Below are 26,967 nucleotides of genomic sequence, written 5' to 3' on the forward strand. Positions count from 1 at the left end.
CAGAAAATAACAGCCACCTCTTCACTACAGGCAGCAGATTCTTGCCTTCAGGATAGCTATAGCTATAGGAATTCCCAAGGGAATGAACATAGGAAAGGATCATGAAAGATACTTTAACAAGGGTTATTTGAGCAGATTGTGGATGCGCTGTTTTCAGCAATTACTATAGCAAATTGTCGTGATGCTGCCACCATTCCCTAAGAAAAATACAGCTGTGCCAAATGCTTTTAGTAAGTAATGGTAGATGACAATAAAAAAGAATTTTTAAAAGAACAACAATAATAATGGTGATAGGTGGCTGTGTACAGCAACAATTATATTTTTTCTTGTCTTTCACCACAAAGGAAAAAAAGTATTTCCAAACAGGATAAGCACATTTCCTAGAAATCTACTAGAAATCTAGGTGGATTCTCCCTGCCCCCCTTCCCCCAATTTTGTTCAAAGCCAAACTAGGTGCAAAATACGACTGAAAGTGTGCTAAGCCTTGAGTATAAATCCATGGGATCATAAATCAAGGGTCCCAACAAAGACTAGGAGTTAAAAGAAAAAGGGAAAGAAAAAAATTATAAGATTTAAAAGCACATCGTTTTCTCAAAAGACTGAAAAGATTTTCGTCAGCACAGCATCTGATTTTTTTGTGTGCTTTTGCATGGGAGAAGAGAAAAATGCATGAAGATTAACTGTAGAAAATAGCACTGCATGGGGTACAACTGAATGTGCCATGGCTTGTCAGGACATTCCCACCACCACAAGCCTTTGCAGACAAGACAGTCATTCTCTGATGCAGCCACCACAATCTTCCATCAACTCTTATCTGGGATCTGCAACCCTGCACCAAGCTTCCCTCTTCACCCAACTGCACCACCCTGCATCTGTCACCCCCTGGATATAGAAAACCAGTCAGTATGATCTTGCCCCATGAACTCCAGCTCTCAGCGCTGCTGGGGAGATGACTGGGTTGGTCTCTCCTCCCTGTCACCGCATGGGGTTTTTGTGATTTCTCTCTTGCAACCCATGCTGGTATTCCAGTGCAAACTAGGCTTCTGATTTTTCCCCCCTTAAAATGCTACAACTTCAGTGAACATAATTACAAGAGAATATCATATTTGCTAAATTTTCAGCATCCCAAAAGCTAATAGTAATGAGCACAAATGAAGTTCTGCTACTTGCATTAGGAAATAGACAAATCATTTAAATATCATCTAGGGCTCCAGCCTTAATAAAAACAAGATGTCAAGACACTATGATGTTAATTTAATCATTTATGAGTACTCATCTAACATTTATGGCAGTTAGTATTGGTCAAGGTAACTGCAGATAAATATGTCTCTATGTTATAGCAACTTAATGAGATTGGTACACAGAACCCAAGATTAGATGTTACAGTCTTTGTATTAAGTATTCTACATGAGAGTTACACGTTTTATTGCTCATAGTCCCTTATTAATTTTATCGCGGTTGTTATATAAACTACTATGAACTGCAAAATTAAGGAAGTGTGTTTTGTAAATATTTTCTCATTAAAAAGATGATTAGCCTGATAACCAGGAATTTGGCTTTTTAAAATAGTCTTGTGAGGTGGGCTGCAATATCGGCATTAACTTCAACAGTGGTAAAATTTAATCTTTTGTGCCCTGGCCTATACTTTTTTCTCTGTTTTTCTTTCTCTCTGAAAAACAATTTTTTTCATTGCTTTTATTCAGTCCCTTTTAAGGAATCTTCTTTGCAAGGCTTTTTCTGTTGAAGTACACCAAATATACAAGTAGAGATTTATAGATTATGCACAGAAGACACTTTTAAAAGAAAATCTCTACATGCTCTTCAGCATGCACATCATAGGAGCATATGGACAGATAGTCACACTTTAGATTTTATCATACAGCAGATGAAAAAGATTTTTTTTTTCCTTATTTCAGGCTTCTTTTTCCTTTTTGTGTTTCTAAATACAAATTTTGTGGAAAGTGAAATATTTGTGATTAGGATATTTCCCCCTTATCCCTTGGACAGTTTTTAAAGCAGTTTTACTAGCAACAGCTACATTGTTACCACATTCTAGCTAAAAAAAAAAAAATAAAAAAATAAAAAAATGCACCTATACTTGGATGGCTACATTTTTCATATTTCACTATGAAAGTTAATGGGAGTTTTATATACAAAACCTGAATTTCACTCAGATAGTGAAATTCTCTGTCACCCAAATATAATAGCAGTTTTCATATTGGATTAAATAAATTTTAAATTTGTTACACTGATTTCCTACTCTGAATGGTATTCTAATACATTTTCATGAATACTTGAAATATAAGGGTGATTTTGATCACAGAAGTTCTTAACTGATAGATAACTGAAATAAAATTCTATTTCATTTTCACCTCTGTTTGGGAATTTCACTAGGGCTTTCTCATCACAGAAGTGTCCCCTGCATTTTGCAATTACAGCATGCAGCATAGATACTGAGCAGCATTAGTTCTGTTTCCAGGCAAATATGCAGTCCTGCACTGTATGCTTAACATTATGTTAAATATTTTGTATTAAAAAGGTACAATCGGTAGCCTATGGCTGCTGAATTCCAATGTTACTATGTGGGTTATTTAAGTTCCACCCTATAATTGAAAAATAGCACTTCATCGTTCTAGTAGCCTCTAGGCTTATATTTTTATTACTTCAGGTAACCATTTAAAAATAAAATATTCTGGGTTGTCAATTCAATGGAGAAGATGACATGCTTATGAAAAGAACACTAGTAACTCAGTCAGCAGATATCTACCAGTCATCTTTTCTTGGATCTTCAGAAATGTTTCAACCACAGCAGTTTTTTGAGCTGAACGTAAATTTGATCCCCCTTAAGTTTTTTTTTATTTGATGCAAAACAGTTTGTTATAATTTAAAAATACTGTGTGACAAAGAAAAATTTATAGGCTTGTTTACATTGCATTCTATAGCCTTCAACAGTAGCATTTTCTGCTGGATTTATGTACTATTTTTTCATAGGCTGGGATTTTTAAAGTAGTCTGGTTAAACCCAGTTTTATGTACTTGTGAAGGCACTTGTAGACTTTGTCTTCTTTCACCCAGTTAAAATAAACACATGATAATGGTGCCACCTTTATCACCCACCATAACATCCACCATAACACTAATCAGCAAGAAGGTACTAAAAAGCAAAATTAGCCTAATTAGCAGAATCATTGTCCATCTTATCCAGTCCCAAATTCCTGCCCAAAGGTGGTTTTTGAAACACTTCTAGAAATCACCATTTTCCCAAGAAAGAGAGGAAGTAAGTTTTGAAATTATTATTTGTTCTAGAGAACTATTGCTTATTGCATAACCAAAATAATTGCCCCTACTATCAACAGCACAGCAAGAAGGGAAAAGGTGAAGTGGGAGGTGGCTAGGGCTGTATTAAGCCTTGTGCACTGGAGCTGAATTTAATTTTTTACCTTAAAAATACCCTGCAATATCCTTCTCTTGTTTATATAGCAGTGGTAGGTACAGGTTTTGAAAAACTGTGATCTTGGAGAGGAAAAAGGTACTGATTCAGAGCACGTGTAAATTAGATGTAGTTCAGAGATTCTCTAGGTAATGAAGACCATGAATTCCCTGAACAGACCACTGGGCCAGCCTGAGATCTCCAAATATTTCTAAGTTTTGGAAGCAGCCCTGGCCATCAGAAGGTAATCAAGCTATGCAAACTTAACATTGAATATTTTCATATACCATTGAAACTTAGTGTTGCAGGACTAACCTGAAAAATTCCAAGCCGGTAGGGACAGTGTTTAATTAAATAGATGTGATAGGTAATGTTTGTCTGTCACATATACTTTTGAGCTAATTTCACAGACTTCATGGGGGTGATGCTGGGCTTAGATCCCTGAGACTGACATGTCCTTAAATCCCTTTGATGTTTAAGGTTGTGGTAAATAAATGCTCCAGGCAGATCATTAACAATATATTAATCGATCACCTGAATACTTTTCACAAACTGTGATCGCAAAAATGGCAAGGGGTGGCCCAGCTTTCTGATGTGACTTAAAGTGGTGAATAGACCAGTATGTCCAAAGTCAGGAAGGAAAAATCAGAAATGTTGAATCAGGATGTACTCTAGAGCTGCTCTGCTGATATCTTTACCTGTATGACAACCAGATCTGGAAATACACTGTACTTTCAAAACTTGACTTGTATCATCTGTGAAGAGTGGTACCTTCAAAAACTAAACTTCAGCAAAGAAGAAATTTATTCTGAGTACACATCTCTTAGAAGGAATTTAATAGAATATGAGCCAGTGACCGTTCCTGAGAATATTATTGACCAAAATTTGAGTGCAGATTCCTACAATTATTCTCTTTAAATGAAGAACTGTGCTAAAATATTACTCTGATTGCTTTTAAGAAACCTTTGGATAAACTTGTGAAGCTAATTTTCTTGCTTACATGAGTAAAGGGTACTGTAAAAATCACTGCACAAATTCCCTGCTGGTGTGGATTAGTGTAACTCTGAAGGATTCAGTTGGGATACACTGCCATAAAAGTAGTTCGCAAGTGAAGAGTGAGACCAAACGGAAATGTTATATTCTGAAATATCCTGTGACCCTGCTTTTTCACATAAGCTGCATTCCAGATCCAGGCTCCAATTCTGCAGAAGATCAATAGAGTCTGGTTTTGCTTGGTTCTCATTGGAGCCTTCTGTATTCTGCACGTACTGTGCCAGATTTATTGCCTGTGTTTTGTCACCGAGTAGACTGAAATACAACAGGAAGGAAAAGTAGTCCATTTTGATTTTACATGCAATACTTTAATTAAATTGAAGTATTGGCACATTCAAATCTCACACAGACCTGAATAAATGTGAAATAACTCCAGTAACCTTGATGATTCCTTAAATGTACATCAGAAAGAAAACAGCTCCTATTGTCAGATGCTTTTTGTATTTACAGTACTCCTATAATACCAGATAGTATGTAAGAAACTATCTGATATGCTGTATACAAGTAGTCTGCCTTTGAGCAATCCATATTGTATTGTATTGCACAAGAATTCTGCTGTGCTTTCAATGCATTAAAATAAATGATATATAAATTGAAGAAACACCATGATAACAAAAGTTACTGTCAAAGAGGAAAAATAAAAAAAAAAGAGGAAAAGAAGCAGAAGAAAAGGCAAAATGAAAAAAATGTGCAAAGTTAAGAAAGGAGAAAAGAGAACACAGCTATATAAGTGAGCCATACTTAAGTAAGAGGTTATAATATGTACCTTTCATTCTAAACAATCCATTTTTCTGCACTTCTTTTAGATGAATGGGCTGGAAATATCACACCTAAGTCAATTAAGAGTAAGATGCCCTTTTACTTTGTTCAACCTGAATCAAAGCTCCCAAGCAAGTATAAATGTATAGTGAATACAAAGGTCAGTGAGGAAGGTATAATGTCTTTTCATCAGAGAAAAATAATGATTTAAAGCTTAAGCTCTTTCAAAGGCTCTTGAGTAAAAAAATGACATTCTGCTGAAGGTAGAACAGAAAGAACACCCAAACAGCATCCCTTTCATTATTCCTCACAATTAAATAAACAGAGAGATACACTGTCTTGACTGGCTACAGCATATTCTTTGTTTCATTTTGGTTTTGTAAGAGCTAGTTAATCAGATCTTTTATTTTTCCGTTTCAAAAGCCTATATAATCTTATTGACCATATGAATCCATGATAAAGTAAGGTCAAAAATCTGATTTAAACTAACACTTAATGATATATTGATTATTTTAAGGTAATGCCAGGATATTTTATCTTATGTCATAGAATGGTTTGGGTTGAAAGGGACCTTAAAGATCACCTAGTTCCAACACTTCTGCCATGGACAGGGACACCTTCCACTAGACCAGGATGCTGAATTTTCTTGGTCTAAAACCATGCAGAACACTTCTTAATCTAACTTCCTTAGGCTGTGAGTGAAAATATTTGGATTTAGAGCAATATAAGAAATAAAATTAAAGCATTGAACCCTAATGTGCAAGTGGAAGACTGGGGAGGGGAAGCAGTGCTTGCCAGTCTTCCTATTTTAACTGGTTGTTACTAGAGACTAGGCAGTGGGTTAGATCACTACAGCTATTATTACATTCTGCTGTTGCACCAAAAATGTTCACCTTCAATATTTCAGAGACGTTACTGCATCTCTATCACCTTCCAGAAGTCTCAGATGTTCACAGGTGATGGAGATCTCCCATAAACTGGAAATACTTTCCCCTCAGTGTTCTGGGTACATGTTTCTTAAGAAAAAAAAAGTTAATAAAGGAAAGGCCATCCTTGCTGCACCTTATCCTGTTACTAGGAACACACTAATAACCTGCAGATGGGCTAGCTGGAGATGGAAAAAAGGAATAAAGCTGACTGGGTAGTTTAGCCTTTTGCCTGTCTGCTGATCTCTGCAGCAGCCAGTGGCAAGTAAGAGTTCAGGTATTTGGCCACTGCTAGTTTCTATGACAGGTTTGTGTCAATTCAAATGCAAAACTGGCCTTTCCAGATAAATTATTAATTCCAGTTTTCCTACCACAACCTCTGTTTTTATGAAATCATTCTCCTTGAACAATATTATATTTGAAATTTGGAGGATATTATTTCAAATGGTGTTGTTTTCAAGATGGCACTTATTTCTTTTCTATCATGTGTATTCTGAATGTAGGAATGGTTGTCTCCCCATTGCCCTGGATATTTGCAAACAGCCAGGCCTCTGGCTATTATTTCCTCAGGCTTATTATTTTCTGTTAAGGCCCTTCTAAAACTGGTAAGTGAAATAGTTCAGGTTCTTTCTTCTCTTTGTACATAATAGTTGTTGCACTTCTCCAGGCCTCTGCTTCTAGACTGTTACTATGACTTTCTACCTGCTTTTCAGAGACCCAGTCTCCTTGCTGTGCATGTAGTACAGTGTCAGTCCTATCATTAAAACATAACACAAATGTTAAATTATGAGGGAGATTGTAATTGCAGTATGTCATGAGATCAAACCATGCATCTTCTTCACAACAAAATTTAATATTTTTACCTTCCAGGTTTTTCATATTTAGCATATTCAAATAGATTCTCTACACTTGTTTCTCTTTAAAAATCAGTTTTTCAAAAATGTGTTATGTACAAAACCCACAAGAGAAGTGGTTCTGAGAAGTAATGTCTCCTTTTTGTTATTTTCCAGTTTAAAATCTAAAGGGAAAGAACTTTGCTCTTGTACGTGCTTATATTTTCTTTGAATTCAAATAGGAGCTGCTGATTCCCAGAAAAGAATAACCAGCTCCTATTTTGTAGGGAAGATGGTTTATTATCCACTTTACAGCTCTGGAAAAGGGCTATCAGAGCCTAAAAGAACATTTACAGAAATCATTCATAAAAATCTGGCCATTTTATCTTAAGATAAATAATACATAGACACTTCAGTGCTTGAAATAAATGGTGAACTTTCCTCCAGTTGCTACACAGCATACCACAAATGGCGATTATTTATTTAACGTAGTTGTCAATTAGCCTGAACACTGTATATTAGATACACAGGACAGGTGCTGTTTATTAGCTTTAGTGTAAAGTCCATGAGCCAGCTAATCGCATGTTGTCTATTGGCTTTAATTTAGCCACCCTATTCACACCAACAGGTTGGTCTGTACCTGTGTTGGGTAGAAAAGTTTAAGTGATCCCTGGTATTGCAAGTCCAAAATATCTTCCTGGAAACTTCTCAGTCTTAATTTTGTATTACATATAAATATATATATATGTGTGTCTCTGTGTGTGAACTGGTGTTTACAGAGGGATGTAATGACTTTATTTTAATAATTTCTTAATTTAAAAATTGTCTATGTAATTTTAAGTTTTTAAACTTTTTTTTTTTTTACTGTAATTGTTGCATTATTTCATCCATTATAGACAATGTCTTCATTAAGGAGTTCTGGTTTTGAGTCATTTCCTCTCAGATAGACCTTTATAAATAATGGGCTTTTTGGATCAGTGCCCAACCATTAACTTTTTTTTTTTCCTTCATTTTGGCAATTAAAATACTTTTTTAAGCTGAATCTGAATTATTCCTGTGTGTGTAAAATAAAAAGCATTACATAGGGAAAGGGAGGATATGTTCACCACCCATATTGCCATCTAGTCCCCTACACATTAACGCTAATGAAATCCTAATGAAAAATGTGTCCAGAATGCAAAATTTACTCCTCTCATGGCAAAGATTTGAGCATAATTTGTTATAATTCTAACAACAAGCTCGTTATTTTTCTAAAACTTTTACATTGTATAAAAATTTTATTTTTGTTGAGCTAAGGGGAAAGAAAGCAATTTAAAAATCTCATTGCTGAAAATTCCACTCCTTAAGTAAGAGAACCCAATATTCAATAGCTTTTCCTATGACCATCTATCAGCTGAAATGAGGAAGACACTTATGCAATGTATACATGGCTATGCACAGCATGTAAGGTTTCTCTACAGAATGTAAGATTTCAATTTAAATCCTTTTCTAAAATGAGTAAATAAGGAGTTACAGGCCAGTTCTCCCACTCAGATGTGTGCCTTCAACAGCAAGCTACTGAAAGACCACACAGCTGCTCACTTACTCACTCTACCCCCAGCGGGATGGGAAAGAGAATCAGAAGGGAAAAAGTGAGAAAACTCGTTGGTTGAGATAAAGACATTTCAGTAAGTGAGGGAAAAAAGGGAAAAAAAAAACCCAGCCCTCAAATGATGCAAAACCAGTCACTCACCAACAGCAGATTAATGTGCAGATTAATGCCAAGTCAGTTCCCAGGCAAAAGCAAGTCTGGAAAAACTCCCACCCCACTCCAGTCTTTATTGTTGAATATGACGTTATATGGCATGGGATATCTCTCTGGTGAATTCAGGTCAGCTGTCTTGGCAGTGTCCCCTCCCAGCCAATTACCCAGCCTCAGCATGTCTGCTGGGAGGGTCAGAGTGGGAAATAGGGGAGATCTTGATGCTGTGCAAGTACTGTTCAGCAACAGCTAAACCATCAGTGAGTTATCAACATTTTTTCTATCATGAAAACCATAGCACCATATGGGCTGTTATGAAGAAAATTAAGTCCATCCTAGTACAATCTACCTTATTCCATACCATTTGCATTGTGCTCAGTTACTACATTAATTCTATGTATTTTCATCGGTCCCCACTACCCCCTTTCCTACCTTTTGACAAATACAGAGATACCATCCTCTTTGGACCATTCCTATTCAAATGTCATTCAAATATCCATTCATTTAATTTAGTCCATGAGGTGTGTTCCACCTGTTGTGCTGGTCATTCAGGACAGAATAGATGATGTATTGTGTTGAACTGTTGGATGGTTTCTGCATTTGCCCTGTTCTTTATAAGGTTCATTGTCCATTGGCTTGGGTGACTCCCACTTTGGCACTTTTGACATAGAACTGTAGCATCATATAGCAATGGCAACACACAACTCAGATAACGGGTTATTTTCACCCAGAGTTAAATCTCCTTGAGGTGCACATTAGGTTTCCCCATCCTTTTGTGTTATCCACCAAGTGCAGCCAGGTCTTTCAGCTAAAGCAATCCTATGAGTGGGTTTGCCTCTTCCCAGGGAAGGAGTAATCCACACTTTCTCCAACAGTTGCTCATGCTCACTGTAGGGACTTTATGTCCTTCTACAGTACATAGGGGTTTTGTTTCATCAGGAACACATCAATTAGCAGATCCTCTAGTGTTAATCAGCCAAGTGGCTTCAGCTGGGTTTTTATCCCAATGCTTGCAGGTCCCAGCATCCGTCACTCTAGTATAGTTTATAAATGTTCAATTAAAAGCTGGTGCATGATAAAGGATGTGATAGGCCCAGGTGTCTGTGAATCCTGTTGTCTGATTTGACTATTTCTGGAGTTTTTTGTTGCCACAAGGCTTGTTTTTCAAGGTCCAGGATGCTGTTTCAGGCAATGTATGGGTATGTTTCTGTTGGCACCTGGTAATCACTTTCAGTGTTGTAAGCAAGTGGCATTTGCCTTGACATATTTGTGGCAGCATGATATAATCAGTCTACCAGACCTCCTCATATTAGTATCTTGGCTTCCATTCTTTGTGCCAGAAAGTCAAGATTTATCTGCTTGGCTTTCTTGATTATGACATGTTTTGCATTTGCAGGATAACCTGTGCAATGGTCTTATTTGGTCAAGTCCATCCTTTGATCACAATGTTGCATCCCTTCCTAGATGTCCTGATGTGCCATGGGCCCACTAAGCAATAAATAAAACACTGGTGTGTTATCAACAGTGTTTTGATCATCAGTCTAGAACAAAGCGCTATACAGGCTGCTCAATTATAAAGAAAGTAACTCCATCCCAGCCAGACCTAGGACAACGACGATATGTTGAGCTGTAGTATATTTCGCATGCCTAGCTACTTAGCTGAGCCTAAACCACCAAAAGACAAACCATAAAACCTTTTCCATGGGGACTTAATTTAGGGACAATATTAAGATTATAGGCCCAGTTAATTTTCCTGTAACAAGACTACAGCAGCGGTAGGTTTGCTACTCTGTGCTCTTGATAATACTTTCCTTTACTGTGGTCTCAAATTGTCTGTGGTGTTTTTTAAGTCACTGCAGATTAATCTGACCTTGTTTATTAAAGCTCCTGAAGAAATAAATATACTTTTAAGAGTTCTATGTAATGCTTGCCCCTGTAGGTTATTCTGGGCCTGGTAGGTCTGTTGCAGTATGGCTGGTCTGAAAGAAACATCTCAGGATGCTTTTCCCATGGAGAGAGAGAGGGTGTGAGCAGGGAAGAAAGATACGAGAAGGTGAGGGTGGGAACGATTAGCCAGGGAGGAGTGACCACCTTCAGGCACCTCCATCAAGAGCAGAACTATATTTTGAGAGGCAATAGAGGCCCTTTTCTGGTAAGAGTACATTTATCCTAAGATTTTGGCTATTTTGTAGTCAGGAGCCTTTGGTAGGGAAAAAAGAATTGTCTGAAGAAAAAGGGAAAAACTGAACTATGAAAAAAGCATACACCAGATGAAAATAAAGTATTTGCAACTGTGTAAGTTTCATTCCTAGGCCTTCTTGCTCTCAGGTCATATGGCTGTATATATTTCCTTCCTGACTGCTCTTACCCACTGGCAACTAGATGCCCATAAAAGCCTGTGGCTTCAAATCTCACTGCCTTTTCCTTAGCCAGCCAAAATGCTGTATTACTACACAACAGGAATTCAGCATGGAATTACAAAGACCATGTGTGCTCATGAGCACATTCAGCAGAGGACACAGCCTCTGGACAATGGAGATGGAATGCTGCAGGTTTCATTTTCTCTTTCTCACCCTCCACAACGCCAGGTTGCTAAGCATAGCATGCGAGTTGTACTGCAGACCTACTTGATTTACTGGCCCAAAATGCAAAGACATAAGGCAGAAAACAACCACCTCTGAGAAACTGAATTCAGATCCAAGTGCATTCTGAAGAGAAGATAAATATAAACTCAGATGTACCATAAAGAAAAAAGAAAGAAAATTTATGTGTAAATTTTGCAAATTGAGCAGCGTTTCTCTCATGTCTATCACACCAAGTAAACACTGGTTTGTCTGTGCTGGGCAACCTTATACATAAGCTGTGTATGGTTTTCATTTTTTTATTTAAATTTCAAGCACCTGCTGGTTAGTTTTCAAAGATGGCTAAAATGAATGAAATTAAGACAGTAAGATTTTTTTTACAAATTTCAATTTGGTTCAGCTTTCCAGCTGCTGATGGAGCTGCCGGATACAAACACATCTTCTTAGAATGGCAAACTGTATTCAAACAAAGTTTAAGAACTGCATTTTGGGGGATATTACTTGGAAAAGAATGTGAAAGGAAAAATGCAATTATGTTTATCCTGTGACTTTGCAATGAGAGCATCTAACTTAACAGTTATTTTAATCAAGTTCTAGCATTAATGGGTTTAAGTCACTGGTATGAGATCTTAATTGATTAATATGAATGTCATGTTTAACTCCAGCTGGCAATCAAGCCCCACACAGCCATTCGCTCACTGCCCAGCAGTGGGATGGGGGAGTTGGAATAGTAAAAGTGAGAAAACTTGGGGGTTGAGATAAAGACAGTTTAATCGGGAGAACAAAAGCCACACACGTAAGCAAAGCAACACAAGGAATTCATTCACCATTTCCCATGGGCAGGCAGGTGTTCAGCCATCTCCAGGACAGCAGGGCTCCATCATGTGTAACGGTTACTTGGGAAGACAAACGCCATCACTCTGAATATCTTCCGCTTCCTTCCTCCCCCAGCTTTATATGCTGAGCATGATGTCATATGGTCTGGAATAACCCTCTGGTCAGTTGGGGCCAGCTGTCCCAGCTGTGTCCCCTTCCAGCCCCTTGCACGACACACACAACGCCCGCCCCCACCCCCCCACCCCCCCACCCCCCCCCAGCCTCCTTGCTGGTGGGGTGGGGTGAGGAGCAGAAAGGGCCTGGGCACTGGGTAAGCCCTGCTCAGTAACAGCTAAAACATCCCAGTGTTACCACACTGTCTCCAGCAAAAATTTAAAACGCAACCTCATACAGGCTACTGTGAAGAAAATTAACTCTATCCCAGCCAAAACCAGCACGAGTGTAAAAACAAAGTCCTTGAAAACAAGGGACAAAAATCATTACCGACTGGTAAAAAAAAAAAAAGAAAAATGTTAAAAGGTGTGTTTTCATAGTTTTGTCTTCTTTTCCTTGACTATAATAAAGAAGAGACTACTCTGAATTCAGACATTCATAATGTCTTTTATAATTGCTCATGAATGATATTTTCCCTTTAATGAAAAAAATTATATTTTCTTCTTAAATTCTTACTCCACATTTCTTCAGGGAACACATTTACTGTATAAAACCAGGGTGGTTTCTTTGGTTTAAAAGAAATATTGAAGTGACCTTTTCTATTTCCTTTGATACCTTCACAAATATTAACTTTATCAGCATTTCTACATTACAGGAGGAAATTGCCCAGCCAAATATCCAAAGACACATTTAAAAGTTTCTGTGTATATAACCCAAAGTGTTGCTTGCTCACTGGAGTTCATATCTAGTGATGATTCAGTCATGGATCACCTGATGCTTTTTTATTTTTTTTAAATAATCATTGTGGAAACAGTGCCCTTCTCCTATATTCATATATCTAAAGCATTTTGGATGCTACAGGAGTAGATTCAGATAGCAACCATTAATAATGTGTGAACACAGGCAGATCAGAGCTATAGCCAGAGGCACAGGAAAATGCAATGGCAGATAATTCCCTTCTCTCTACCTCTTACCACTTCCCACTGTAGACTCACTAGACAAGTGAAAACGTCAGAGAAACCCAAGACATAATATATGATCTAACATTAGGAAGAGCTGTGGAAGCTTCTTACTGATCGTTATATCTGGGTTGCAACTCTGATCTTATCACAAACCAACAACGGGCCAATCCTCAAGATGTCTCTAAAGTTGAAATTAAGTCTCATTAAAAAAAATAAAAATATATTGTTAGGTCTCTGTGGAACAGTGTAGGTTCACATCTGTCTCATATTCTGTAAAAGTATTCCTCCACTTCCTTCTGTAACTGCAATTTGTTACTATTAACTATTCTTAAGAGTAATAATAGAAACAATGAACTGCAGATTCTTTTGAAAATCTAGCAGACACACAAAGTCCTAAAATTGGTAGCCATGCAGCATATTCTTCCTGAGCAAACTCTGGGATTTTTTTCTTTCCTTAGCTTGAAGTCCCAGTTCCAGATTTTTTAAGTTTGTGAAGTTGGCTGACTAGGCAAGATTTCCTCCTGGTGTCTTCTTGTTTGAGCATTATGTTTCAACAGCTATTAGCTGATGGATTGGGAAATCTATATAATTAATGTGAAAAGCCAAATATGAGTGAACACTAGTTGTAAATGTAAGAAACATAGAGAATTGATTTATCTCCTGTTGATACTGAAATATTATTTTGAATAGCCCTTGCAAAAGGAAAAACATTTTCCTTCTATCACACACTCTTTATTAAGAAATAAATATTACTATAGTAGAGATAAAGCTCTAATGGAGTTTTTAGCTACATACAGGCTAGAAGTACTTAAAATATGAAAAATAGTCAGCTTCCAATATCTGATATCTTTTCAGCAGAAAACACTCTTTGAGTTTATGGCAGAAAACAGTGTCATGAAAAACTCTTTGTTGTTGGTGATATTGTATTAATTATTTAATAGTCCTTGGGGTCTTCCTAGGACTGAACCTACTGAAAACATCAATTGTATTCCTGTAAATCCATGTATCTTGTGTATCACAGGGTCAGGAACTTCGTATGTCCATTCCTACCTCTATTTCATAAAATGTGTATAACATTTCAACTTGTCTGGTAATATTGCTTGTAAAATTCCTTTTTTTGTGTGCCAAAGTAAGTAGCTATGGAAAAACTACCAATCTGTCCCATATTGACCAAATACTCAAAATAAGAATATACTGTGATGTTTGTATGTGCTTGTGTGTATGTGCACCTGTGTGTAAACAGGTCATTATTATTTTGCACATGTATTATTGCTAAATTGTTTCTCCCTTCTGTCTCTAGACTAATCCTGCTGTGTTTTCTTCTGTTGCAGCTGACTCTATGATAGAAGAAAATATAGTAAAACCCATCCACTTGATGAAAAGACTGAAGTTAATAGGATACTTTTTGACACAGCCAAATAGAATCCTTGCCATATAATGTAATTTGTTTAAACTTCCTGGTTAGAACAAGTTGTGGTGACATAATATGTCTGCTTGGCAGTCCTGTGCACTGAGACTGAGCAGTTCAGTAATATTAAGGACCTGCTGAGATGTTACTGCTAGGATTTTACACCCTTCTAGAGAATTTCTGGTGTCTGTCAACAAAAATTAGGCAGGAACCGTTCTAGGAACCCTGATATCCATATTACTTTGCTTTCCCTTAAAAATAACATGACCAATGCTCTATATTCTCTCCATGCAGAGAATCAGACACTGTTGTTAAAAAACTCCAAGTTACTGACATGCATCAACACATGCACAAAACACAGGATATGTGTATGTAATATTCTGCTGATGAGAAGTTCAGCTGAGAGCACTAGGGCTGTATAGTGGTATAACATTTTGCACCTAAGTAATCTTTTTTGCAGAGCTGGGGCTGTTCAGCCCTTTCACCAAGGATCCTAACAAAGCACTGTCTTCATATCACAGAGGAAATGCATCAGCTGGGAACAGACTATACCTAGCATCTGAAAGAACAGATAGAGTTGACATATTAACTACAAACAACAACCCAATGCAAGTTGTGATGGTTTGCATTACTGAGTGAAAAGAAGACATTAAAGAAAAAACAGAAAAGTACAAATGACAGAGGAAGAATGGTGTGGACTAAGAATATACACAATTTTTAAATTGCTTGCTTCATCAAATAAATATATTTTAATCTGAAGCTACATAGAAACTACAGTTAGAAATACTGTGGCCAGTACACCAAAATGTTAAAATTCTGCATATTTCACAGGCTTCAGAAGAGCTGATTTGTACCAGCCATCAACATGGTCCATTGTTTATCTCTGAAGTTTTCTTCTCCAACTCATCCTCAAACAGCAGAATTGTAAGTTCAAAATGAAATACAGTTCCCTATCTCTGCCTGAATGTAACTTAATTCCCCTAACAGTATTAGTATGTGCTATAGGTCAACACTAAATATTGTAATAATTAAGGATGAAAAAAGGTTTTGAATTTAATGTAATCTACATTTATTTCCTCAACTTTTTGATCTCAGTTCTCTGTGTGATTAATGTCATACTTTGATAGCAATATGAAAATTTTTCTAAGGCAAAAATTAGTCCTGCATTACTAAAACAAAATGAAGACACACTTATTTAGAGGTATGATTCCCATGTAGCTGATTTTCATTTGATTAAATCATTTTCACTGTGGACTTGCCAGTGGTTAGAATACAGAAATAGAGGATGGGAGACAAGAAAGCTAACATAAATGTTGTCACCCTCTGAAGGACAGATCTGAAATTCATTGCTTTCTTGCCAGAGGACAGTGAACCTACATATAGTAGTTGTAGCAGATATCTTGTGTTTACAGCTGGAATGAAACAAGAAGCTGCCTCTGTTTCTCCATCCTAACCCATGTCAAGACAAAATCATCCAGTTGCAGCTTTGGTTTAAGCTAACTGTCCTGGTTTAACCCCAGCTGGCAACCAAGCCCCACTCAGCCACTTGCTCACTCTCCCCCACCCAGAGGGATGGAAAGGAGGATCAGAAAGGAGTGAAAACTCAAGGGTTGAGATAAGAACAATTTAATAGGTAAAGCAAAAGTCATGCACGCAAGCAAAGCAAAGCAAGGAATTCATTCACCACTTCCCATGGGCAGGCAGGTTTTTGGCCATGCCCAGGAGCACTGGGATCCATCATGCGTAATGGTAACTCAGGAAGACAAACGCCATAATGCCAAATGTCCCCCCCTTACTTCTTCTTCCCCCCGTTTATATACTCAACATGATGTCATATGGTTGGAATACCTCTTTGGCTAGCTTGGGTCACCTGTCCTGGCTGTGTCCCTTCCCGATTTTCTGTGCCCCTCCAGCCCAAGGAACAGAAAAGTTCTTGATTTAGTATAAACATCACCCAGCAACAACTGAAAACATCCGTATGCCATCAACATGGTTCTCACATCATAGCCAAAACACAGCACTGTACTAACTACTAAAAAGAAAATTAACTCTATCCCAGCTGAAACCAGGACACTAAACCATCCCGATTTATTAGTGCAGACACAGAGCCCACCCAGCCAATGTAAGTGTGACTTTGTCGGTACTGCAGCTTCTGCTCACCCAGAGCAGAAAAGCACCCTCCTTATTCATTACTTCTCAAATGACTGTGTGGCAGGATCCTGAAAGCACTTGGGGCTGTAAGCAGGGATTTCAGGAAGACAAGCCCTGCTTGTTGAATCCTTTAAACTACACTGTGAATTTAGTTGCTTAATACTCAGAGAAAAAAATGTATTTCGATGTAAACAAGGAAGTATTTTTGACCATAATGAAACGTAAGGGAGTTCAGGCTCTGATGTTTACTACTCAAAGTCATACTCACAATACTGTCACAAAGATATTTGCAATATCGTGCAGCCTATATTATTTAAATCTCAATCACTACGTTTTATAGTTTTATATATTTTCTGCATGATTTTGTTCCACTGATAAGATGTTGGAAAACATTTTGGTGTATTTTCTTTCACAGCTTATATCCAGCCACACAAAAAAAATTAATTCTCTACAAGTGTCTTTCTCTGAATAACAGAATCAACAATTATAGCTATTAGTCAACATTTAAAGTACTTTCCTTACCTAATGTGAATACATTTTTGCATAAGTTCTTTTGTATGCTGAAGACTGAAAAAGAGTGTTTCAAGCATTCTGAGTATTCACAGAAAATTATTATGCTTGCATGTGAACTATCTGAACAACTATTTCACAGAAGATGGTTTGTGATTGAAGAGTTTATGATTTTCAGATGGAGAAAATGTAATTGTTTTTCCATGTAAGTTCAAATCAGGGAACCATAAGCAGACTTCTTAAAAATAATAATTCTTCCTAAATATAAGTAGCACTTCAAATGAGTATTTGCTGCTGTTCTATATGAATGTTGCTGTATTACTCATATAAAAAGTACATGTTGTTGCTGTTATCCATTTTCTAATCTTCATTTACAGGATTTGTTCTCATTTGCTTGGCACTTTTATTTACCTTTATTGGATTACAGGTCTCCTACCAGCCATCTTCTCATTTTAGACTGCTAGTAAAATGTGTTCTTTCTACAGTTTTATATCTTCCCATTCACCATGCATTAGTCCACAAAACTTCACTGTTTTTCATTGCTTAGAATTTCTTACTTTTTCTTAAACTAAAATTTTCATTATATATAGATGATTTAAAACAAAGATATATGTCCAGTTTAAAATAATTTAATGAATATTAATTTTGAAGAAGAAACCCACTCTTAATTGGAGAAGATAATTTTAAATGAAAGGAATACCACATGAGGATGATTTTATTTTCCAATACTAAAAATTTCTGGAGCTATTAATGTTGATTCCAGCTCTCTACAAGACATTTTTGCTCATGCAGAGCACTTCAGTATGGCATAACACAGTCTTCATGACATAACCTCCTTTTCTGGAATTCTTTGAGCTAAATCTGGAACCAAACTCACACCATCTTCTGTCTGCACAATACAATGTATTGTCATATACATGAATCTCACATATATTCTGGTCTTTCAACAACAATCTAATGAACTAGGAATTTTTGACAAATTGCTTCTATGTAGAAAATAAGATTAAATAAGTCACATCAATGACATATATTGATCTGTCTTAAATGCAATCACACAGACATAATTTTAATATGAATAGTGATCAATACTTTGTTATTACGCTAGGGATGCACCATAATTCTTATGAAACAGCAATGATTAGTACATTAGCAATGAGTTGTACTGCTAAGTGATAAAGATGTTAATTGTTATAATATCCATACTACAGTTTTCTTTATGCAAAAAGACGTATTTTTCTTCAAGATAATAAAAATATTTTTTTAAATCAAGAAAACATGGATTGGGGTATTAAATTGTTTGGCTTAAATATACATTTTTTTGAACCTGGTATGAATAACAACTTTGTTTATTACATCCCCAACATGACTTTTCTTATAACTGTTTCATAACTATAGGGTTTCCTGATGATATTATAATTATTTTTTTTTTCATTTTTGAGGGAGGGGAAGCAGAAAGACAGATCCTTTGGAGATCAAAATGGGTAATTATATTAATTCAATCCAGCAGGGCTACCATAGATTTGATTCAGATACGACCCTACAGCATTTATACGGCTTAAATATACATGCATTTAGGCCTGTAGGAACCTTACCAAACATTAAAATATAGCCATACTAGTTAGAAGTACAGTAAATCCAAAATTATCCCTGAAACTAATTATCAAAAGAAGGTATCCCAATCAGATATAAACATGGTCCACCAACATATGTGTCTCAGCATCTCAGTTTTATCCTCCTTCTTTCCTCCTTTCCCTCAGTCCAAGAAAGGTAAAATGGAGTTGTCTCAGCTTAGTTTTGATTAACACTTAAACTTGTGTTACTTACCCTAAACTTTATTTGTGTGCTTAAGAATGTATCACTACATGGAAACTACTATATTAGCTGTGTAATTCAGTCTAATAACCTGTTCTATAATCAAAGGCACTAGTGAAGCCAATTTTCTTATAGATTTGTGCCCTTTCTCCCTTAAATCCCTCTCTATATCACAGTACTCCAATTCCTTGCAGCTTCCCATCTTCTCTGATAGTGCCAGTGACCAGTGTAGGTTCCTGGGCTGAGCAAGGCTAATGCTATGTTTGCCTTGCCTGGCTGGCCAAAAAGTAAGGTGGGAGCTGAGCATGCAATACTGATTTTCACCCTACTTCCCTTCAAATAGGGGGTATTACTTTTTAACCAATCATTGATTTTCAGTGTCTTAACAGAAAATGAGTTGGCTTTGAGACTTTCTGCCTCTTTGTCAACTTTAACTGAAATTACTCAGTGGATCAAAAAAGCACAGGGGTAGGAGAACTAACAAATGTGTGGAAACCTGACATGTACTGAACAGCTTGTGTCTTACCCAGGTTAAAAAAACACCTTAAATCTATATGGCTTGTTTCTCTTCCCACTTTCATAGCATAAATCAGGAATAACTCTATCATTGCTTTCAGTCTGATACAATTCCAAATGTCAATGAGACAACGATTCACCTTCCAACTTAAGTTCTTGCCTCTGTGTCTGAAATTCCTTGTTTGACATTTACATGCTTCAGTTCTTAACAAATTTTCATCACGTCTAACAGTACAGAATAATCCAATAATTCATGTATTTCCTGCCTTGGTGATGCCCCTTAGCTCAACATGGCATAAAGGTTTGTGTGGCTTCACAAACATCAGGCAGTACTAGTCCTGCCACTCCCTTAGGACTACTGCAGTAGGCAGAATAAGGCATTAAGTAAAAGATCAGATTTATGAATTAGGCCTTCTGTAACCATTTGTTTTACACTTCTTCTCAGAAATAGAACTGAAAATAGCAAAAAACAATAAACACCCATTAATGGGAGACATGTCTCAAATCTTACAAAAATATAGAAGCTAGCTGCAAAAATATAGAGCCTATCTGTAAGTACTAATCCATATAAGTAATGGAATTAAAGGAGTTCTAAGCTTTGGAGTACTACAGAGCAGTTTTTCATTTTTATATGTTTTCTTTTTTACCTCCAGTTCTCAGACAAGAAAGTCTTAGCATTTCTCACAGGTTTTGGGTTTTTTTGTTTTTTGTTTTTGGTGGGTTTTTTTGTTTGTTTTTTTTTTATTGTTTTGTTTTTTCTCCCCTAAAACGTACTGGGCCAATAAGTTTCTAATTGTTAAGAATCAACAAGAATTTCAGGAAAAAAATGTGAGATTCCTTCTACAAAAATGACATTTCTCTTATTGTTACAAAATGAAATTACTTCTGATGAGACTTCTGAAGATCTTCAAGGCAAAAAGTAACCCTCTTACCATCTAAATATTGAAGGTCTTTATTTCTGATGTATGGCAAAGGAGGTGAAAACTTCATTCCACCTTTGCATGGCTCCCTCAAATCAAATTCGGTCATATAGCTGAGGTCATATACTCAATGGAAAACAACAACAACAAAAAACATTACTAATTGAACTTCAGAACTATTTTCTCTCTTAGCTGATGAATGTCATAAATGCTTCTAAAAAGAGACAGCAGCAGTCATGCACAGAATCAATTTACCTAGTCATACTATTTACCCATGGTCTTTTAAAACTCTAATATTCATGAAATGTACTGTGGTACATCTTTTTCTTTGGATATTTGACCAACAGTACAACAGAATGCTGAAGAGGCAGATTTGATGCATTCTAATCCCTAGTGACAAATATACATGTAGATATACACATTCACTGTACTAGTTCAACATCACCAAATCAAATACCAGTATTCAATATTTTTTTAATCTAGTGAGAAACTTTTTTTTTTGTTTGTTTGGGTTTTTTTGTTATATTTCTGTTGAGACAAAAAGGTTTCCAAACTGTTAGCAGCTTGCTTTTTTGTCATTTTAGCTTAGGAGAAACATTTCTGTTGCTGGATATACGACCTAAGGTCAGAAAATAATCACATTTATGTGCCAAAACTCAGCAAGTAGCTCTGAATTCATTCTGCCACATACAGTAAATCCCAGCAGTTTCTAATAGATTGAGTGATATATTGTACTGACAGTGTCTCCAAACACTTGGTTTATGGCTAAATATTGACTTAACACCTTGCAAAAGTAAAAAAGAAAAAAGTAAGGGAAAAAAGTCCCCAAACCCTCTGAAAATATTCACCATAGTATTTACTGAGTTTGTTGCCTTTATAACTCAAATCCCTTTAAATGGAGAAGCCAGTCTACACAGGAAAAGCACAACTGGAGAACAAAACCTGGGCCATTTGAGAAAGTCTTTCACAACAGGGTTGAAACCATAAATTAAAAATCCCTGAAATCTCAGACGCGGAGATGGAGCTATACATGGCTTGCTTAGTGTCTCCTAGTTGTCTTAAATCAGTTACCCAATAGCTAGGTAACAGTCATGCTTGAAAGCATCTATGAAGTTTCACACCTCTTGTGTTCTGGCCCTGGGATCCTTTCTCTAGAGAAGTAACAGTTATAATTTCTGTTTTCATCTCACCAGTCCCTCAGATCATCTGTTTGATCACATTTACAACAACAAAGATTTTCCTTGTTTATTTATTTGCTATTTCTCTAATACAAAACTATCTTACTTAGTCTTCTCTAAAAGGCAAAAGTTTTAAAGCTTTAGGGACAGTTAAGGGCAATGAACCTGCAGGTGGCAAGTTTCTTATTCTTTCTCTACCACTCAGTTGGAGGTACAGAAGACTTACTTCAGGGAAATGACAGATGGCCCAGGTTAGCCCCCTCCTTTGAAATGTCCCTGGAACAAATAATTCTCTGCATGAAAGCTTAGCTTAAAGACATTAAGACGTCCTGGAAAAAAGACAGTCTGGATGAAATTCCCTATTAAGGACTAACCTTTTGCTGTTGTTGCCTGTGTGCTACAACTCTTTCCAAAAACATACTCCACACTTTTATGGCTGACACGTTGAATAGGTACTATATTTGTACATATAAGACATCGTCATTGTCATCTATACATTTGTTTTGGTAGCATTATAGACTCACCTGGAATATGCAGACATGGCTGGACTAAACATTGTACAGAAGTAAACACTATTATATTTATTGAAGTTTAATTACCCATAAAGTAGCAGAAGTGTTTAATTCTGATTTTGCTGTTTACATTATTTAATATTTCATGGTGCTCAGATAAATTCAGCATCTAAGGCAATAAATTCAATTTGCTTTCTGTTATCATACATGTTGCATAACTGATATGTTTTGGAGTGGGAAGGAGAGGTTGTTTTTCCACTTTATAAGTAATATAGAGAGCACTTTAACCAAAGCTTTGTACTTACCTTTTACCTTCACAGATAAGATCTAGTTACAGAACGCTAAGACTGTAATTTACTCAAGAGTTTGGTATTAACTGATACTTAATGATGAAATTGGAGGCTGACATACAAGCTAATCAAATATACAGCCTCACTTCAAAGCAACAGGATGTTTACTTTGCCTGAAAGCCATATGGACCACTGTTCATTTCTATACAACTAATTTCTTATGCAACCAAGAAGCAGGGGAAGAACCAGTTGCAGCTGCCTCAGCAGCAAGGAGTCTTCATGTTTATCAATCAAGTCTAGAAGATACATTAATAGTGTTTACATGAGGGAGAGCTCTGATCACCACAGGAAATTAATAAATTCAAGTGTTTATTGACTCTTATTTATCTGGGTCAATTTTGCATGCCATCTTATTGTGAAGGAAATGGCCAATGACATAGGGAGGTGGAGCACATCTTCTCTTACTCTTGCCTATTTCTAAAAATGTTGGCATTATTAAGAACACAGATTTACTTGAATTGCCATCACCAATTCCTGTAAGCATCACATGCTGTGGCTCTTGATTTCAGCGAAGATCTCCTCCTTTTTTCTGTCATAGTGATGGAAGTCACCAGGGCTGGCAGGAAAACCGGCACAAGTGAAGTGTGACTGTCAGCTCAGTTATGTGAGCTTGCTTAGCCGAATCAAATGGCAACCATGGCAGTGCAACCCTCCCAATGGCCTTAGGAGCCAAGGGAATGGGGAGAGCTCTGATTTCTTCATTTTCCCCTTAAAACAGCCTCAGGATTCTGCCACTGTTTTGAAGACACAATATGCCCCATTCCTGTCACGCTTCTGTCATTTATAATTTTGGTGGTATTTGTTGGAGGTCACATTACGAGCCCTTACACATAACCTTTCACAAGAAGCTGTGCTGGTAGAGCCAGTGAGACATGCAAGGGAGCAGTGCACAAAAGGATGAGCATAGCGTAGCCTGGTACTGTGTTAGCAACAGGGCATACCACTTAAGCCAGTAGGTACGGGGCCGTGAGAGGATCACTGACAGCACAGGAAAACACAAGAATATAACTTCAGAAAAGTGAATTCCCCTGTAAAGAATAGAGCTGAAGTCTCTGTGTATTCAGCACTTTTCCACATCAGCTTTTGGCCTAATGTTCTGTTTTTCCAGTTATACAGAAATATAAGTGCTTGGAAAGGTATGCTGTAATACAGAAAGCCCTGAAGTCACTGATGGATAGGAAAAAAATGCCAGTACAATGGAAAAAATCCTAAAGTTACTGAGAAAAGGACAAAACCCACAGTAAACTACTGCTTCAGCAAACTACACATCTAGAGCCACATACTAGCACGACAGGAAAAATAGCTGCCTTTTCAAAGGCTTGCCACAGTTTACTAGAGATCAAGTACATAGCCCTATTAGATACACAATACTATTACAAATGTACTATCATTCTTTTTACTTTCTCTACACTAAGGATTATACTGTCACAGCATCAACAAATTACTGTCACAAAATCAAGGAATTTCTTATGGTCCTTTACACTATCAGCAGGGACATTGTCAAGGTGACTGCATTAGGTAAACAAGAGATCAGAGAAACGCTCAAGAAAATGGCATGACACAAAACCACACATGACACAGCTGCTTTTGACAGAAAATTTACTTCTCACAGTTTCCAAAGGAAACACAGAAAAACCCTAAGGGAGACTTTTTTATGTTGTGGAAAATATTCCAGTAAAAAAATAATAATAATAAAAAAAAAATTACCTGAACACCAAGTCCCATTGGTATCTTTTGCAGTAAGCTCAGTGTTTGCTTTATATATCCTTTGGAGTGCAGCCAAAGAACGAGGGATGGACCAGAGCTAGGTCTGAATGAAAAGCAGTGAGCTTCTCACTTCAGTGCCTTTTGATTTCATTGGTAAACTTTCCATCATCACTGAATGTATGCTGGAGAGTTACAACAAACTTTTTGCTTTTTCAGTGTACCAAGTAGGATGCTCTGATCAGCCTGAGCAATTATGTCCTCCAGCTTCTTTGTCGTTGAGCTGTAGATGTACCAGCACAGCTTTAGTCATAAGAAAATGAAGAAGTTTCTTGCTTGTTTGTCAGTAACAAAGAAACATATTTGGAAATGATACTAAAAATCAGTGGTTATCCTTACTAAAATAACATTCACTTAAATGCAAGTAAAATCTAGATTCATATTTCCTAGATCAAAACACTAGGGAAGAACAGAGTATGCAGCTATCCATAAGCGCAGCAGGAACTGAGCAGCAAATATCTTTGCTTCTACAGAAAGAATCTGGAAATGTGGATTGTGAAGCAATATACTCAGGGATGCACCAAAACTTTGAAATACTGCAGAGGTATTGTGTAGTTCCTCCATAATTGTGGAGGCAAACCCTTCAGACCAATGCTTCCATTAGTTACTACTGCAGTCTTATTTCCCATACAACGATCTGTTATTGAAAGAAAATGAGAATTATTCCTCATTTGATTGGGCCATTGCCATACAAAGGATAAAAGAACACCAACCAAACAACTGTTGGGGAAACAGTGTTTGTCACTTAAATGGCACTGCTCTGAGCCAAAGCTGAATAAACACATTGCAGTTCTGGGGCTGAGCAGTTACAAAATTCATAAGTTCCCTGTTTTCCTTTCTCCAGTTTAAAAGCCAGACGCAAAATAGGATCCAAACCCAACACATCCTAGCTAAGTCTTAGATTTCTGGGAGGTGTTTTGGGAACTATTTGTGTATGTGGTAGGATGTTTCTTACATCTTTGTATGGAAGTCATGAGATCCTGAAGACAAAATACTTATCATGAGCTTGGACTATGCATTGTTACACTGAACAAGATGATTTGGTGGCTTCCTTTATCTAGGAGAATCTCCAAGCTAAAAAAATATCAGTAATGTCCCTTGTTAGAGGTTCTTTACTCCCTGGTCAGTCTGTCTGTCTTGTGGGATGAATTTGGTCCTTACACATGCCTCCCCCATAGCTGCCCATCTGCAGCACATTATCTTCAGGGAGAGAAAGGCTTTTTCTAGACATGGCCATAAAGTCAGGCAAATAAAAGGTAGCATCTTATTTTTAAAGGTCTTTATCAAAAAGGCATTAGAAAGACTATGCTTACACAGTTGCTATAAAAATTATTACTGTTTTGTTATACTCTCAAAAAGTAATCCCCTTGACTGTGGTGCTGATACTCTGTATTTACACTAGTGGAGATCAACTGGCCTGTTCTCTTTAGGCAGAGCATACAAGTCAAGGTTCAAAAGCATACTAATCCTATTTATATTTTATAACACTGATCCATTAAATTATGTTGTGGCAATTTTTTTTTCCAGAGAATTACATTCTGCTACTTAAATTTCCTACCTAGTTTCAGCTGAGTATTTTGTACTTCCCATTTTCCTGTCCTAAGCTTTCTGTACCAAGGACTGCAATGCTAACAAGGGAAGAGGATAGGGAGGAAGATCATGGTTTGTCTGTGCAGTATCTCTAGGATGACTGTGGGGATGAATGGAAGATTTTATCTTAATAAATCTATGCATATTTTATCTTTTAAAAGACTTTCTTATAAGGAATTATTCAGGCTATATATACATTTCCTTTCACAGGCTTTTATTGCAAGGTTTTCTATGGACCCATTACTCTCCACATAGCTTCTTTGTGCCACTGGCTACAGTTAGCAAGTTCAGAGTAAATGGCTCCCTTTTAAGTCAAATCCAGTGCTACTTAATGAACTAGTTGGCAGCAAGGCATGCAAAGAGCATCACAGCTGCTTGACCTATCTAGATAGGGTGTATTTCATTCCCATTTTATATTTAGCCTCAAGAACCAAGCTGGTGGGAGTGAGTACAAAGGTCATTGCTGTCCTGCCAAGGTCTCCCTGATTACTTTCCTGCTGTTGTCATATGTTGACATATCAGATTTGCTTAGGTGTTTGTTTCAAGGAAGCCAACCTTTGCCTTCTGTTTGGCAAATACCAAAATTTTGCTGTCTTACAAAAGAGAAATACTTTGATAACCCTCAAAACAGACCTTTTTCATTTTCCCCTTTGAGTCAGACATAGGTCATAACCTATGCCTCCTCCCCACAAGAGCTCTCTAGCACAGGAAAATAAATTCAAAAGCTTCAAGTATCCAGTATGAATTTTACCTGATCATCAACCACTGTCATTGCTTCTGTGTTCTGTAATAAATCAATCCTATATTGTGACTTGACTAAAATGCACTGTATTTTTCTGTCCCGTCAATTATATGTTTCTTTTGGCACTTGAAGTTAGACACCAATCACAGAGCATAGGGTTAGTCTACTGTTGCTGTTAAGTCACATTAGTAAAATCCATGGCAGATATTTCTGTAAAACCTTTCTATTGATCTATGTTC

The sequence above is a fragment of the Falco cherrug genome, chromosome Z (assembly GCF_023634085.1).
Source record: "Falco cherrug isolate bFalChe1 chromosome Z, bFalChe1.pri, whole genome shotgun sequence".
NCBI lineage: Eukaryota > Metazoa > Chordata > Aves > Falconiformes > Falconidae > Falco > Falco cherrug.